At 36.5% G+C, this 19044-nt stretch overlaps 1 non-coding gene across 1 annotated transcript; it reads right to left on the minus strand.

Annotated features, from left to right (window-relative positions):
* Positions 1–2314: 2314 nt before the first annotated feature.
* Positions 2315–2386, minus strand: TRNAS-GGA. Its single transcript has one exon. It is a non-coding gene; the product is annotated as a tRNA-Ser (tRNA).
* Positions 2387–19044: the final 16658 nt, after the last annotated feature.

Genomic DNA, 19044 nt, shown 5'->3' on the forward strand with positions numbered 1-19044 from the left:
GGTGTTTGAAAACTTCTCTCTTCTTTAAGACACCCTTTCTGAGACAGATCTCCATCCCCACCTCTTTTGCCCCTCTTTTTATCTTTTATATATATTTTTCCTACATCTTTTCAGACAATGGGTTGCTTTTCTGGGTGTCTGATGTCCTCTGCTCCAAAATCACTGCAGATGGTGATTGCAGCCATGAAATTAAAAGACACTTACTCCTTAAAGGGTTATGACCAACTTAGATAGCATATTCAAAAGCAGAGGCATTACTTTGCAAACAAAGGTCCGTCTAGTCAAGGCTATGGTTTTTCCAGTAGTCATGTATGGATGTGAGAATTGGACTGTGAAGAAAGCTGAGCACCGAAGATTTTATGCTTTTGAACTGTAGTGTTGGAGAAGACTCTTGAGAGTCCCTTGGACTGCAAGGAGATCCAACCAGTCCATTCTGAAGGAGATCAACCCTGGGATTTCTTTGGAAGGAATGATGCTAAAGCTGAAACTCCAGTACTTTGGCCACCTCATGCGAAGAGTTGACTCATTGGAAAAGACTCTGATGCTGGGAGGGATTGGGAGCAGGAGGAGAAGGGCATGACAGAGGATGAGATGGCTGGATGGCATCGCCGACTTGATGGACATGAGTTTGAGTGAACTCCAGAAGGTGATGATGGACAGGGAGGCCTGGTGTGCTGCATTTCATGGGGTCACAAAGAGTCAGACACGACTGAGTGAGTGAACTGAACTGAACTGATGTCCTCTGCCAGCGTTCAGAAGTTGTTTTGTGGCATTTACTCAGTGTTCAAATGTTCTTTTGATGGATTTGTGGGGGAGAAAGTGGTCTCCCCGTCCTATTCCTCCACCATCTTAGGACCACCTCTGTTTTTGTATTTCTGAAAAGAAAAATATATGCCTCATCAGGCCACTACTGAAAATTGGGTGAATTTATTTAGGCTTACTGATGAGTGGTAGCTTTGCTTCCTGATAATTCTATATTTAAAGAAAAGTTATTTGACTACATATTTTATAGAATTTTAAGATAATAGTGTAAGTGTTTCTCAAAGGGCTTCAGGTATGGAAAAATGCAGTTAAATAAAAATGGAAATTTAGAGAAACCAGAATTGTATAGATAATGGAAATAATGATTGTACTTAAAAAAATACATTAAAAAAAATTCAGTGATTCAGTGTTGAAAATGGAGAATATTTTTGCTTAAAAGGAGACCCTGATGGCTCAGTCAGTACACCTGCAGTGCTTCTGACTTGCGTTTGATTACTGGGTTGGGAGGATTACCTGGAGGAGAGAATGGGCAACCCACTCCAGTATTTTGCCTGGAGAATCTTCATGGACAAAGGAGCTTGGCAGACTGCTGTCCATGGGGTCACAAAGAGTCAGACATGATGAAATGACTGCTGATGCTGATGCTAAGTCGCTTCAGTCGTGTCCGACTCTGTGCGACCCCATAGACCGAAGCCCACTGAGCTCCTCTGTCTCTGGGATTCTCCAGTCAAGAATACTGGCGTGGGTTGCCATTTCCTTCTCCAGTGCATGAAAGTGAAGAGTGAAAGTGAAGTCACTCAGTCAGTCCGACTCTTAGCGACCCCACGGACTGCAGCCTACCAGGCTCCTCTGTCCATGGGATTTTCCAGGCAAGAGTACTGTAGTGGGGTGCCATTGCCTTCTCTGAATGAAGTGATTAAGCATGCACAGAAGAGATTCAGAAGAAAGAGAATCCATAATGGGGGCAAACACCCTATGGAGAGTTAGGAAACCAGTGGAGAGATATTGATATTTTGCTTAACTTACTGAATGGGTATTGATTTGTAATTATAGAGACAGAATCTTGTGATGAATTGTTAAGGAAATAGGACATGAAAGTTTCAAAAATTTTGATAAATTGTGCTTTTGAGAAGATTACATTTAAAGCAAAAGAAAGAGAATTTAAATATTGTCCTATAACAATACAAAGTAAAAAGAAAAAGATAGTAGTTTTGGTCTAGGTTTAGTGATTTTTAAGATAGTTGTATTTGAAGGGTATAGCTGCAAAGAGAAAATCACAAACTTCATCAGAAGAGGTGAAGAAGTTCTTTCAAAAGCACTTTAAAATCTAGAGACACATAAAGAGGGAATGTGGAAAAATGTTAATAGATTTGAGCTTACCGTTTGGGAATAGTTTTTGACTGAAGCTATTAATAGTAAGTAAAGTTAAAGTTGCTCAGTCATTTCAGACTCTTTGCGAATCCATGGACTGTAGCCTACCAGGCTCCTCTCTCCATGGGATTCTCCAGGCAAGAGTACTGGAGTGGGTTGCCATTTCCTTCTCCAGGAGATCTTCCCAACCCAGGGATCGAACCCGGGTCTTCTGCATTCCAGGCAGACGCTTTAACCTCTGAGCCACTAGGGAATTAATAGTTATCCACAAATACTCATTTGCTTTTCTCTCAGACTGTCTCCTGGCGACATGGTTTTTACCCTGACATTATATTCCTTAGCCATCCTTATTATTTGTGACCATGTAATCAAGTTCTGGGCAAAGGTAAGTGGATAGTGTTGACATGTGCTATTTTGGTACATGATCTTAAAAGCAATACATGTGCGTTCTCTCAGCCTTTTCTCCCGTCCAGACTCTGGCAGACTTTGAAATTGTTGCTACATTCTTTGACCAGCTATTACTCAGTTCCTAGCTCTTTTATATAAAATAAAAGGAATCACAAATAGAAGGTGCTTTCTCAGGTCTGAGTCATGTCTACACACAAAATAATAGTAAACATGTTTCTTGTTTAAGCCACTATTGTAGAGGGCGGGGGGGGGGGACACACTGTTGCATTGTTACAATGGCCTAATTCCTATCCTATAGATAATGTTCCTATAAAAGCAGCCCATTGTGATAATTTTATTAAGGTGTTTATTGAAATATACAGAAATCTAACATCCAGACTAGATTAAAATGATCAAATATACAGTATGTTTTCAACAATATAATGTTCAAAATCCAATGTTCTCCATTGTACATCAAAATACTCATAATGAACCTTGTGTTGTAAATTGCACAGAAGGTTTTAAATTAACAAATAAAACTGCCTCCAACTCTGGGTCAGTGAATATTCCATGTAATGCTAAAGTAAATTAATTGTTTTAGCTACTTTGGTTGAGGATCATTTAACTTCAGTGACCTAAACAAAGAAATTTAAATAATCCCCAATACATTTTGGTTTACATATGTCCCCAGTTTTCCAAATAAATTACTAATCTTGACTTGGTTCCTCTCAGTTGATTTGCCTCCTCCCCTGCCAAACCAAACCAAACACTATTACTCATTTCCTAGCCCTTTTATATAAAATAAAAAGAAGTACATATTTTAAGAAAGCAAATGTTTTTACTATTGCTGATGTTATTACTTTTTTAATTAAATTTCAAGATTTACAAAAGCTTTCATTACAAAAACCTTTTTCAAGATAGACTTGTCTCTACCTGTGACAGTAATAGTAAGGAGAGGCTTGAGTTTTTAAAGTAGTCAATGGATTAAATGTATTGCAGCTTTTATGTAACTCTATTTGTGCCAGTCAAGACTTTGTTAAGCACTTCTCAGTTTATTCTCCAGAGTGCAATGACCAGACTCTGTAATCTCATGGAAAGGTAACTGAAGTGTTACCACTTCCCAGCTGAAGTGTTTGGAGAAGTGATGGAAAATCAGTGCCCAGAAAGAGCACTTAGTTCTGTTTTTAACCATAAATGTCAAAGAGCAGGACCATAAGTGTTTCTCTCTGTTTCAGGAAAGTGTTCTGAATTTGAACAACTTTCTTTTTGTTTTCTCTTAGGCTATGAGTTTAGAAGGGATGGGGTGGGTGAACTGACCTTACAGCCAGCATTTATTGTCTTAACACATTTCCTTTGAATAGCAACCCACTGTATGCATATAGTTTCCATTTTACTCAAGCGCAGTTCTCTCCTATTTTTCACGGTATTTATTCCCATTAAATAATCTTGTTCCAAATTTGCCCATGCTCAAGTAATTCCTAACTGAAATATATTTCCATGTGTGGGAGATTTCACACAACAGATCTTCTTGATTAATTCTGTTCTAGTAATTTCTGTAATACAAGGCAGTGGTTCTGGCATTTCAGATCTTATACAGAAATGACAAATCATGCCTTTTAACAGAATGCCCTCAAAAATGTATTCTGATATGTAGCTAAAATATATTGCCGATAAGTTCCTGTATCATATTTCTAGGATTGTTAATTCAGTAAATATTTTCTAAGAACATCTGTTAGCTGTGTTACCATATTAGGTTTTAGAGTTTTAAAAATAATTAATAAGGCCCACTACCCTCAGGAGTTACAAATATATATAAGGAATTCAGTCAATTGCTGACTTAACTGATTATCAAGAAGTTAGGAATTGTCAGGGCATGGAACCAATATTTGGACCCTATCAAACATTGGGCACAATATTTCTATTCTTATGAAGCTAAAAGAAGTTGAGTATAAGCAAACACAATTTTCACATAGAAGTGTAAAACCAGTCTTTAATTTGTGAGTTCTCATTACAGTTTCAGAAAAGGCAATGGCACCCCACTCCTATACTCTTGCCTGGAAAATCTCATGGACAGAGGAGCCTGGTAGGCTGCATTCTATGGGGTTGCAAAGAGTCAGACATGGCTGAGCAACTTCACTTTCACTTTTCACTTTCATGCATTGGAGAAGGAAATGGCAACCCACTCCAGTGTTCTTGCCTGGAGAATCCCAGCGACAGGGGAGCCTGGTGGGCTTCTGTCTATGGGGTCACACAGAGTTGGACACGAGTGAAGTGACTGAGCAGGAGCAGCAGCATTACAGTTTTTAATACCTCATTAATTAAATGGTGACTATGTTTAAGGGTGTGGTTAATGGGGTAGGTTGATTTCTCATAAGAACCTAGTCCCGGGCTCCTGAAATGAACACTCACATGCAAACATAATTTCATTCTTACTTATAATTTCTAAAACAGTGTGAGACTAAGAACTAATTCCACTGAGTCAATGCAGATGTATAAATATTCTCTCAGAGGTACATCATTATAGATGGCAGGTAACAGTCCCCATGTTCTTTGTAGAATGAGATAGCTGGGATTAATTCTGTCAAAATCATTGTTAGTAGATTGATCTCTCATACTGTGCATTTCTGTTAAACCAGGTCATCAAGAAATAAGCCTGTTTACTTTTTATTTTCCTATGTTCTCATTTTCATGACTGCTGTGTATTCTTCCTCCCTTAAACCAACATTCTCTTCCCTTTAAAAGCTATGCTCTGCATTTTTTCACATTTTCTTAAAAGATTGTATTTTTAGAGCATTTTTGATTTACTACAAAACTAAGGAAAGTACAGATTTCCCATAAACAGCCTGACCCATGCATTTCTTTCTCCATTATCAACATCACTCACCATGTGTTGCACGCTCAGTCACTCAGTCATGTCTGACTCTTTGCAAGTGCATGGGCTGTAACCTGCCAGGCTCTTCTGTCCATGGAATTTTCCAAAAACAAAAATACTGAAGTGGGTTGCCATTTTCTACTCTAGGTGATATTCCCAACCCAGGTGTGGAAACTGTGCCTTTTGTGTCTCCTGCTTTGGCAGGTGTATTCTTTACCACTGTGCCACCTGGAAAGCCCACTCACCACAATGGTAGTTAAAAAACAAAACAAAACAAAAGGATGAACCTATACTGACACATCATAATCACCTGAAGTTCACAATTTACCTTGGTGTTCACTCTTGGCATTGTATGAATTTGGAAACAGGTATAATGCCATATCCATCATTATCTAATGTCTAATGATATAGTCATCCTGATCCATCAGAGTATTTATACTGCCCTAAAAATCTGTCTATGCATTTATACCCTCCAACCCCTGGCAACCACTAATTTATCATCTTCATAGTTTTGTTTTTTCCAGATTGTTGATGGAATGGAGTGGTGAGAGGATCATCCTTGATTTGCTTCTGACCTTTGTGAGAAAACTTTGAGTTTCTCTCCATTAATTATAATGTTAGCCATAGCTTTTTACAGATTTTTTTTTTCCAATTTGAGAACGTTTCTCTCTATTCCTAGTTTACAAACAGTTTTTTTCATGAATGGGTGTTGTACTTTGTCAAATGCTTTTTTCTCATTCTGATCCTGTGATTTTTCTTTCCTACTCTACTGATATGATGAATTTCATTATTTGATTTTTGAATGTTGAACCAGCTTTGCATAGCCGAGATAAATATTTTTTTCTAATGGGGACTTAATATACTAACATTTGCATCCATGTTCATTAGAGATATAGGTGTGCAGTGTCCTTTTCTTGTCATGCCTTTATCTCGTTTTGGTGTTCGAGCAATGCTCGCCTCATAAAATGCATTAGGAAATACTTCCTCTTTTTTTTATACTCTGATAGAGATTTTTTTTCCTGGGAACCCATCTGGGCCTGGTGCTTTCGGTTTTTAAATATTCTTAATTATTGATTCAAGTTAATAGACATAAGCCTGTTCAACTTTTCCACTTCTTCTTGTATGAGCTTTGACTAATTATTTTTCAAGGAACTGATCCATTTCACCTAGGTGATCAGATTTGTATACACAGAACTTTTAATGCTAGTTCTTTCATTCTACTGTTAGTGTCCAAAAGATTTTTAGTGATGTCTTCAGTTTCATTTGTGATATTAGTAATTTGTATCTTTTTTATTCTTTACCCTGGCAGAGGCCTTTCAATATTATTGATCTTTACAAAGGACCAACTTTGAGTTTGATTGATTTTTCTCTATTTCCTGTTTCAATTTCATTGACTTCTGCTCTAATTCTTATTGTTTCTTTCCTTCTGCTTGATTTGGATTTAATTTTAATTTTCTCTTTTTATAATTTCCAAAGTTGAAAACAAAGATTATTGATTTTACATCCTTCTTTTCTATTACTATCATTGTATAGTAAATTTTCCTGTAACACTGCTTTCACTACATCTTACAATTTGTATGTTCATTTAGTTCAAATTTTTTTTGTCCTGTGATTTCTTCTTTGATTCATGTCTTCATTACCACTATGATTAAACTGCATGTGTTTTGATATTTTCCAGTTATCTTTCTGTTATTGATTTCCAGCTTAACTCCACTGTGGTCTGAAAACAGTCATTGTGTGATTTGTATTCTTTTACATGTTTTAAGATGAGTTTTGTTTCCCTGGTGGCTCTGATGGTAAAAAGAATCTTCCTGCTATGCAGGAGATGCAGGTTCAATTCCCAGGTCAGAAAGATCCTCTGGAGGAGGAAACACAGCCCACTCCAGTATTCTTGCCTCGGAAATCCCATGGACAGAGGAGCTCAGAAGCTATAACCCATGGCATCTCACAGTCGGACATGACTGAACGATTAACACTTGCACTTTGAAGGTGAGTTCTACTGCCCAGAAAGTGGTCTATCTTGCTGAATGTTTCATAGGAGCTTGAGAAAAATAGGTGCTCTGCTATTGTTGGATGAAATAGTCTATAGATATTAATGTATCCTGTTAATTGATGGTGTTGTTGAGTTCAACCCCATTTTCAGTGATTTTCTGTCTGCTGAATCTGTCCATTTCTGATATCCAACTATGCTAGTGGATTATCTGTTTCCCCTTACAGTTCTATTTTGCTTCATCTAGTCTGACACTCTGTTGTTAGGCACGTTCATCTTAAGAATTATTATATTGTCTTAAAGAGGTGATCCCTTTGTCATTTTATAATAGCCTTCCTTAACCCTGATAACTTTCCTTACATTGAAGTCAGCTCTGTTTGAAATTAATATAGCTACTGCTGCTTTCTTGTGATTAGTGTTACCATGGCATATTTTTTTCCATTTACTTTTAATATATGTGTCTTTCAATTTAATGTGGGTTTCTTATAGACTACTGTATTTAAGTCTTGGCTTTTTTGATTCATTCTGATAATTTCTCTCTTTTTAATTGATACATTTACACTATTAATATTCAAAGTGATAGCTGATGTAGTAGAAATAATATTTATCATATTTGTTACTGTTTCTTATATGTTGTCTTTGTTCTTCCTATTTTTTGTCTTTCACCATTGCTTTACCTTTGTGGTTTAAATTAAGCACTTTGTATACTTCCATTTCCTCTCCTTTTCAGCATATTAGTGGTATTTAATTTTTTTTTTTTTACTAATTACTTTAGAGTTTGCAATATACATTTACAACTAATCCAAGCCCACTTTCAAATAACACAATACTACTTCATGAATATTATAAATCAATACTTCATAATAACAAAATGTCAATTCTTTCCTCATGTCACTTTTGCTATTGCTATTATTCATTTTACTTATGTATAACCATATATATATACAAGTGTTATATGTATATATATATATATATATATAGAGAGAGAGAGAGATACACACACATATACATAAGGAGCTTCTGAGATGGCTCAGTGGTAAAGAATCTGCTTGCCATTACAGAAGATTCAAGAGACACAGTTCTATTGCTGGGTAGGGAAGATACCCTGGAAAAGGGCATGGTAACCCACTCTCATATTCTTACCATGAAAATTCCGTGAAGAGGAGCCTAGCAGAATATAGTGCATGGGGTCACAAAGAGTCAGATACGACTGAGTGTGAGCACACACACCCGTGCATAAGATATATGTATAAGAATACATACATTGTTGCTATTATCATTTTGAACAAATTATCTATCAGTTCAAATAAGAACAAGAAAGTTTTTATTTTACCTTCACATATTCCTTCTTTGATCATCTTTTTTTTTTTTTCTTCATGTAGATATCAGCTACTGATCTGTATTATTTTCCTTATCTCTGAAGGACTTCTAACATTTTCTATCAATTTCTGAGAAAGTCTATTTCTCTTTATTTTGAAGAGCAATTTCACAAGATGCGGAATTATAATTTAGCAGGGTTTTTGTTTGTGGGGGAAAGTTGTTAGTTTTGTTTTGTTTTCTATCTCAATCCTTTAACTATTTAATTCCATTCTCTTTTTTCTTTTCTGGTTTCTAAATAAGATGTGATTCTTATATTTGTTCCTATAAAGATTAAGATGTTTTTTTCCCTTCTGTTTTTTTAGATTTTTTTTTTTAATCTTTAAATTTTTGAAGTCTGAAGATGATGTGTCTAGGTGGAATATTTTTTGGCATCTAGCTGGCTTGTTTCCTGAGTATCCTGGATCTGTGATTTGGTGCCTGACATTAATTTGTGGAAATTCTATTATTGTTTCAAATATTTCTTCTCTTCTTTTATCTTTCTTCTCTTTCCTGTGTTCCCATTATGTGCATGTTACTTTTTGTCATTGTCCCACAGTCCATGTATATTTGACTCATTTTTTCTTCAGTTTTTGAGGATTCTTTATATATATATGAGTTTTCTAGCTCAGAGACTCTTTCCTAAACTATTTTCAATCAACAAATGAATCCATCAGAGAAATTCTTCATTTTTGTTACAGTTTTTTTTTTTTAATTATTATTATCTGTATGATGTCCTTTTGGTTCTTTCCTAAAACCTCCATCTCCCACCTTACATTGCCCATCTATTCTTACTTAGTATTTACTTTATCTATTAATTCCCTTAGCATATTAATCACAGTTGTTTTAAAAATCACTTTTTTTTTTTTTTGGCCTTTTGGTATGTGTCCTAATTTTTTCTTGATAGAAGTACGTGATGTACCAGGTTAAAGGAAAAGGAGTAAATAGACATTTAGTAATATGGTTGTGGGCTTCCTAGGTGGCACTAATAACGAATCTGCCTGCCAATGCAAGACATGCAGTTTTGATCCCTGACTTGGTAAGATACCCTGGAGAAAGCAAACGGCAACCCACTCCAATATTCTTGCCTGGAAAGCTCCTTGGACAGAGGAGACTGATGGGCTTCAGCTGTGAGGTCACAAAGAGTTAGAGATATCTGAGTATAGTACACAATATAGAGGTAAGGTGTATGGGTAGAGAGAGTGTTTTGTAGTCCTATGATTAGGTCTCAGTCTTTTAGACAGCCTGTACCTCTGGACTATTATCTTTACAACAATCTAGCAGTTTTTTGTTTGTTTTTTTTTTTTTTTCCTCCCCATATACATGGGAGTGATTCACTTGAGTAGGCTGGAGCAGGCTGGAGTCAAGTACAGTAAATCCCCTACATACGAACCTTCAAGTTGTGAAATTTAAAGATGTGAATATGAAGCCCATCAATGTCAGGCATGAGTAGAATTGCAGCCTGCCCTTCATCTCCTATTGCTGTCAATTATTCAATTCTACCATCTCCCACCTCGTTTCCCCTCTCCAGTCAATAACTCTTCTTGCCTGTTCACTGGATGCTAGCCCCTGTATGCCAGCTGTCGTACTATAGTGCTGTACTTTTCAAGGTACTGTACTATAAGATTTAAAATGTTTTCTTTATATTTTGTGTTTGTTTTTATGTGTTATTTATGTGAGAAGTGCTATAAACTTATTACAATACAGTATTACATAGTCAATTGTGTTAGTTGGGTACCCAGGCTAACTTTGTTGGGCTTAGGAACAAATTGGACATATGAATGGGCTCTCAGAATGGAACTCACTTGTTTGTGTGTAGGGGACTTGTGTGTTTCCCTTCCCAGGGTCAGTTAAGCTCAGATAATGCTCCAGAATTTTAGACTATGGCTAACTAATTACCCCTGAGGACAGGCCTTGTTAAGTGTTTGTGTGTCCTTCAAAACCATTGCCTTTCCCTCCTCCTTGCTAGAAGCCTGAGGGGATTTTCCTCAGATATTTACTTTGGCAAAATGGTCAATTTCCTGAAAATAAGTCACCCAATGTTATGCTGCCCTCCACCCCAAACTCACAATTGCCCTGGAATTTTTAAGTCTCAGGGTTGTCGAAAATGAGCCTCTAGCCATTCATCAATTATCGTTCAGGTTTTCTATGCCAGCACTGCTTTCCAATTTGTGCTAAAAAAATCCTTGCTCTACTAAGCCGCATCTACTTCTAGTTGCCTATCTACTCTCCTATTTTGAGGGTGGTGATCTTACCTGTGCCCTCCCTTCTCTAATAGATCCAGGAAGAATTGTTGATTTTCAGTCTTTTCAGCCCATTTTCAATCTATTCTGTCTATTCACTTGTTGTTACAAGGTCAGACAACCAGGTTCACTACATGCAAAATCAAAAAACAGAGGCCTAATCCTTTTCCTTTTAATCAGATATCTGCATCTTCTTGCCTGAATTATAACATAGCTTTCTTCTGAAATGATAGCTCCCATTTCAACTTGTACAAGTGCAATTTATAAAACAATCCATGTGCAGGATGGGTAATGACATTATTATCATCTTTAATTTTCTATTTAAAAAATTATCTTCTGAGGATCACATCTCCTACTTTACCAATATTTCTTTTCCCTCAATTCTTTTAACTTCTAATAATTATAAGGTCTTATTAATGTTACCAGATTCTTCTGTATAAGCTATGTACAATTTTGTCTGGTAAAACCAAAACACTAGATGAACAGAAAACAAAAAACAAAAGACACTTCACCCAATTGGACCAAGCCAAAACACGCCTACACACAAACCTCAAATATCTACCTATTACATCAGTCTACCACATGTGTTATGCTACGTACACTTCTGTATCTGGCTGATAATTTTCATTCGATTTCATATAACCCTACATCTATGTTTTACAATACATCATAAGCAGCAACAATTTCAGTGCCCAATTCAGCAATGCAAAAGACTCTTCCAGGTCTTTTCCTAGGGAAAGTGGCCTATGTATTGTGGCTTTTATTTACTCATATGACACATGCAAACCTGGGCTTCCTAGGTGCTTCTAGTGATTAAGAACCCACCTGCAAATGTGGGAGACTTAAGAGATACATGCTGTATCCCTGGGTTGGGAAGATCTCCTGGAGAAAGGCATGGCAACCCAGTCAAGTATTCTTGCCTCGAGAATCCCATGGACAGAGGAGCCTGGCAGGCTACAGTCCACAGGGTTGCAAAGAGTTGGACACGACTGAAGAGACTTCATGTGCATGCACATGCAAATGTATGCTACTATCTCTCTTAAGTGTTTTGTTTTTTTAACATGTCACTGTCAAAAGTCTTGGAGTGCTGTGCTCTTAACTTCATTTTATTAATAAGCCCCATATTTTTTATTGTGTGATTTTGTAGAACATACTGATTTTTAAGAATTCACATATTATGTTATAGCAGAACTGAATGCATCTCATTTGGCAATTTTTAAAAATAGAACAACTAAGATTTAGGGGGGAAATCATACTGCTACTTGTTTTTAAACTTTAGATTCAAGCTGAATGAATATTCATGTTAAATTAAATCCCTTTTTCCCATATCAGTTATGTTTCCTATTCAGAGGATATATTTCAAGGTTTTTCTATACTTTCAATTTTCATATAGGAGAGTAACCAATTCAAAGACAATAAAGTTTAGGGGTAGTGAAAACAAGAAACCATGAAGTTATTTGTGTGATTAGTTTACACTGAAATCTCATAATCACAGGATTTGGCTATGGGAAATGATTAATGGAGATAAGTATGAAAACCCTTACTGTTCTGACTTGTATGATTAGGTGACTGGTACTAGAAATAATCACTATATGGGAAATAGGAGGAGCAGTTGCTTTTGAAAATTTTGATAAATGTAGTTTTGAGTTTGAAGGGCATATGGATCAGTTTATAGGAAAAGAGAATAGAGCAAAAAGAAAGTTAGTTTGATAAGCTATTTATTGATCATTGGCTTTAATATTGGAGAAATATAAATACTGAAGGAAAGGAACCAGTATGAAGGACAGATATGAGGAGCTGAGAAGAGAACAAATCTACAAAGAAGCAAGGTCTTTTGACAGTCAAGTGAGTAGAATCCAGAGTGGTAGCTCTTCCTAGTTTGTGGGGCAATGAAGGTACAGGCACAATTACAGTAGCAGAGGAAGAACTCAAAGCAAAAGATCGTACATGCTGCATACCTTTAGCCAAACTTAATTAATTGCTAATTAAACAATGGTCTATTATTGTAGTAGCAGAGGAAGAACTCAAAGCAAAAGATCTTACATGATGCATACCTTTTATCAAACTTAATTAATTGCTAATTAAACAATGGTCTATTATTCTCTTCTTTGTACCCAAAATAAAACATCACAGAGATCTTACTTATTTCTAATGACAGTTCTGCAAGTCAGTCAATCAACACTTGCACTGATGAAATGCATCATGATTATAATCTACATAGATATCTACATATACCGATTATAATATATATATAGTTGATCCCTATGCAACATGGACATTAGAGACCATGATCTCCCTGCTGTTGAAAATCCACATATAACCTCGCAGTAGGCCAGCTGTACTGTGTTTCCATAGCCACAGATTTAGCCAGACATATATGCATATATATGTGTTTGTATATATGCATATATATGTGTATGTATGTGCGTGCGCACACACACACATATATATAACGTGTGTATACATGTTATATGTATTCTTAAAGAGACGGGAATACTAGACCACCTAACCTGCCTCTTGAGAAATCTGTATGCAGGTCAAGAAGCAACAGTTAGAACTGGATATGGAACAATGGACTGGTTCCATTTTGGGAAAGAAGTACATCAAGGCTGTATATTATCACCCTGCTTATTTAACTTCTATGCAGAGTACATCATGCAGAATGCGAGGCTGCATGAAGCAGAGGCTAGAATCAAGATTGTCAGGAGAAATATCAATAACCACAGATGACACCACCCCTACAGAAGAAAGTGAAGAGGAACTGAAGAGCCTCTTGAAGAAAGTAAAAGAGAAGAGTGAAAAAGCTGGCTTAATATTAAACGTTCAAAAGCTAAGATCATGGCATCCAGTCCCATCACTTCATGGCAAATAGATGGGGAAACAGTGGAAACATTGAGAGATTTTATTTCCTTGGGCTCAAAAATCACTGCAGATGGTGACCACAGCCATGAAATTAAAAAAAACGCTTGCTCCTTGGAAGGAAAGTTATGATCAACCTAGACAGCCTATTAAAAAGCAGAGATGTTACTTTGCCAACAAAGATCTGTCTTGTCAAAACTATGTGTTTTCTTTGCCCAGTAGTCATGAATTTATGTGTGAGTCTGACCATAATGAAAGCTGAGCACTGAAGAATTGATACTTCTGAACTGTGGTGTTGGAGAAGATTCTTGAGAGTCCCTTGGACTTCAAGGAGATCAAACCAGTCCATCCTAAAGGAAATGAGTCTTGAATTTTCACTGGAAGGACTGATGCTAGAAGTGAAATTCTGATACTTTGGCCATCAGATGTGAAGAACTGACTCATTTGAAAAGACCCTGATGCTGGGAAAGATTGAACGCAGGAGGAGAAAGGGACAACAGAGGGTGAGATGATTGGACGGCATCACCAGCATGAGTTTGAGCAAGCTCTGGGAGTTTGTGATGGACAGGGAAGCCTAGGTTTCTGCACTCCATGGGGTTGCAAAGAGTTGGACATGACTGAGTAACTGAACTAAACGGATACATGTTACATATACATATGTGCATGCTCAGTTGCTTCAGTTGTGTCTGACTCTTTGTGATCCCATGAACTATGCCCACCAGGCTCTTCTGTTCATGAAACTCTCCAGGCACGAATACTGGAGTGGGTAGGCATTTCCTTCTCCACGGATCTTCCTGACCTGAGAATGGGTCTGCAGCATTGCAGGCAGATTCTTTACTGTCTGAGCCACCAGGGAAGCCCATATATGTATACATGTATATATGAATACATACGTTTATAGGCATACATATAGGTATGCACATACCTATATACATATGTATTCATTATACATATATATACATATAAATTATATACATATAATTCTAGTTACTGTCTTAAAATTTCTGAATCATTTAACATGAGAAAGATCATGTGTTTAAAATAAAAACAAATCTAGAAGAATAATTTTATATGACCAGCCACTTTTCCAGTATTTTTAAAATTTTCTGTGTTTATATCAACAATAAAAAATGTACAGCTTTCTTAGAAATGAAGACATATATAACTACCTTATGGCCATGGTTTCTTTCTTTCCTTCCTTTCTCTATAATCTCCATTTCTTTAATGTGAAATAACTAAATTATTTAAGAGAGAAATGAGATCTTCATATATAGATCGGTTTATTAAAAACCAATTATGTCACCAATGCAGACTTATATGCATGGACTGAAACATAGTTGTTTTGATGAGTAATATTATTGTGGTTTTAAACAGTTATGTTGTGAAAATAATTGCTTTAGTCAAGGTAGAAAATATTCATTTTCAGTCCAACTGGTATAAAATTTAAAAGAAAGCCATAATATTATGACTTATTAAAGAAATATACTTATAGATTTCTTTAGGAAATAGATTAAAATTAATAATTTAATATAGCAAATACTACCAGCACTTATAAATATTGCATTAGTATTATTTCCTGATAAGAAAGAATTGCATAAGAATTTTTGTGTAATATCTTAGCTAGTACAGGACAGAATTGTCCTTCTAAGAAAATTTGCATTGACCACACTTGACATAATTATAGAATCCTGCCATATGTTTCTTGCATATGGCAAACATTTATGAGGGGCAGATAATGTGACTTGCTAGACAATGATGAAAGAAAAAAGGAAGAAATCTTAGTCTCCTGAACAAGTGTGCCAATAAGCACGTGATTTTCCTATAATAGAGCCCTCTAGTTGAAATTCTAGGATACAGAGTGACTTTGAAAGACAAAATTATATAGCTGGTGCATATGACAAATATAATTAAGGCCTAGATTCCACTAAGAAAAAACATACGAGTAATTGTGAATTAGGTTTATATGAGTCACTGCATTTCCCACTCTACTCTCTGTTCTGAAATGAAATCAGACGAGAGAAGTAAAATTTAAACTGATGAAAAATGCTTTCATGCTTTCATAAGTGCAAAATCATAAATTTCTAAGAAGCCTGTGCATAGGGCATGACACCATTTCTTAGCAGGAATCTCCCACTTGAATATAAAGACAGAAGCACCTTGCTGTGACCTGACATAAAGAAAACAATATAGGAAAAATAATGAAGAAACAGGTTGATTTGTTAATTATTCTAGTTACTAAACAGATCTGAACAATACATATTTTATAACATCATACCTGACTGATCTTGGAGTGAGTAGTTAAAGGTTACATGGTTTGTAGACAGAACATGAATGGAGACTTGGAACATATTCTTACTAAATTTTTCTGACATATATATTTAAAATTACAAAAGTAAGACTATTGTACATATACATATATCCTATGCACGCATTTATATATAAACATAAATTTGCAATTAAAATAACAAGTGTTATGATGTTAATTTCATTGACTATAATCAGTTATGAATGTAAACTATTCATCTTCAGTTTTTGCAACTTTGTTAATCACTGTAATTAAACAGATTAGATATTTAAATATTATGTTTTATATGCATTATATTATATATTTTATAAATGTATTACTTATGATTAGATGTTATGTGTATGTGTGTGTTAATTGCTATGTTGTGCTTGACTCTTTGCAACTCCATAGACTATAGGCCACCAGACTCCTTAGTCCATGGAATTGTCTAAGCAAGAATACTAGAGTGGGTTTATTATCTTCTCCAGGGGATCTTCCCAATCCAGGGATCAAACTCAGGTCTCCTGCATTACATGCAGATTCTTTACCATCTGAGCCACCAGGGAAGCTCCTTAAATACACACACACACACACACACACACGACACAAGGTGTGGCTATTTGACAGCATTAGATATAATTTGAAAATTTTAAGAACACATATGTAATTGTCAATTTTCTCTAGCAATTTAAACAGAAACTGGTTTGTTTATTCAGCAGCTATAAATTTGTTACCATTATCATGGAGTATAGGGAAAATTTAAGATGTACTTCCACCTACAGTGTTCCAGTATAAATCATATAGACATAACTAATATACATAACAGTTGAAAAAGGACAGCATTATTTACTGATTCAGGCGATTAGGGAAGACTCAAATATATAACATGCTAGAAACATGGAACTAGAAGTATTTTAAAAGCTATAGCACAATGTGGAGCATATTGACTTCAAGAGGTCCTGGAGCAAAGAGTGTGCCCCAGGTGATGAATGCTGGGGATGAGAGCAGGAAGAATAAGATCAATTAGAGACAAATGACATTTAATTGACAGACTAATCTATATACTATAGTAGAAGACACAAATAAAAATTACTACATACAAGCCGGATTCTTTGAAGTGCATTAAACAAAACAGAAGATTATTTCTGTGAAATGTGCAATGTGTGAACAGGTAGGCACTTCATGGCTGGGATAGAAGGCACTCTGTAGACATGATATCAGCAGGGCTCAGTTTCTAGCTCCCCTTCTCAGTTCCTCAGGTGCTGCTTCCATTCCAAGTCACCACATGATCCAGCATGCCTGCCGGGCCTCTTCCTTTATATTTGCATTGCAGGTTATATGCATAAGGTATATGGGAAATAGTGCCCCTATGGAGAAGGCAATGGCACCCCACTCCAGTACTCTTGCCTGGAAAATCCCATGGGCGGAGGAGCCTGGTGGGCTGCAGTCCATGGGGTCACTAAGAGTCAGACACGACTGAGCGACTTCACTTTCACTTTTCACTTTCATGCATTGGAGAAGGAAATGGCAACCCACTCCCAGTGTTCTTGCCTGGAGAATCCCAGGGAGAGGGGAGCCTGGTGGGCTGCCGTCTATTGGGTCGCACAGAGTCGGACACAACTGAAGCAACTTAGCAGCAGCAGCAGCAGGGGCAAATAGGAAATGCTAATTGTACTACAATGGTTTTTCTAAATTGTTAGTAGAATTTAATAATATAACCCAGCTAGTTTGGAGAGAGTTTAGAACATACAGTGTTTTAGCTGGGCACACTTGATCATGTTTGATTACTAAGTACAGTTGATTCTCATTACCTGCTCTAGTTATACTGTCTAAAGTCACCACAGATGCTGAATTAGCAGATGCAGAAACACTGTTCCTAGGGCAAAAACAGGGCTAGTTTTCTGGGAGCCTTTTGTTAAAACATTTTCAAAAAGCTATTACAATGTTTACACTGTTTTTCACATACTGTTGATTCATTAACACTGAACTCATTGATAAGCTTGTATAACTCATGCCTGAAGAAAGCATTCGAACAAACCTGTTTTCTCTGTAAGGCACCTCAGCCTTCTTGCACTAAGAATGCTAGATACCATTTCAGCACTATACTTGGGAGCCATTTAAAAGAGTAAAACCATCCAAAAACACAGCAAAAAGTGAAAGTGAAGTTGCACAATTGTGTCCGACTCTTTGCAACCCCATGGACTGTAGCCTACCAGGCTCCTCTGTCCATGGGATTTTCCAGGCAAGAGTACTGGAGTGGATTGCCATTTCCTTCTCCAGGGGATTTTCCCAACCCAGGGATGGAAACCAGGTCTCCTGCATTGTAAACAGATGCTTTGCCGTCTGAGCCACCAGGGAAGACCTCTTGTTTGCAGTATGAAGGGTGAAACAGGAAGGCAGAGAGTTTGCTTGTTCAGTCTGAGCTAAGGAGGACCACCATATGGACTCTCAGATTTTCTTCACTCTGTGTGTCTGCAGGTGACTGGGAAAACACTGTGGATATTGATTTTGGGGTTACAAAAAAGTGTTAGCAAGTAGGTGAATTGGCAAATACAAAATCCATGAATAGTGAGGATCAACTGTAATTAATAAAAAATACATATTGAGACACAGAGAAAAAAAATTAACAGTATGGTTAAAGTATTATCTTTATAATTTGATGAAAAAGCAATGATTCTCATATACTTCATTTGTTTTCTTGACTGAAAAATCTCTCAGTTCTTGTCACTGAAAACTATAAGCCACTGAACAGCTTTCGTCAGTATCTGTTTATTCTCCTCTGTGTGCATTGGATGGTTCTTGACTTTCATTAGCAGGAAAGTGCAAATTTTTTGATGTGTAGCTTCAAATATGTCTTTTCTAAGAGATGCAATTTTTGCTGTAGAAATTCAGATCCACTTGCTCTACTCTATGAAAGTGA

This window comes from Oryx dammah, unplaced genomic scaffold (genome assembly GCF_014754425.2).
Source record: "Oryx dammah isolate SB20612 unplaced genomic scaffold, SCBI_Odam_1.1 HiC_scaffold_2, whole genome shotgun sequence".
Taxonomy (NCBI): Eukaryota; Metazoa; Chordata; class Mammalia; order Artiodactyla; family Bovidae; genus Oryx; species Oryx dammah.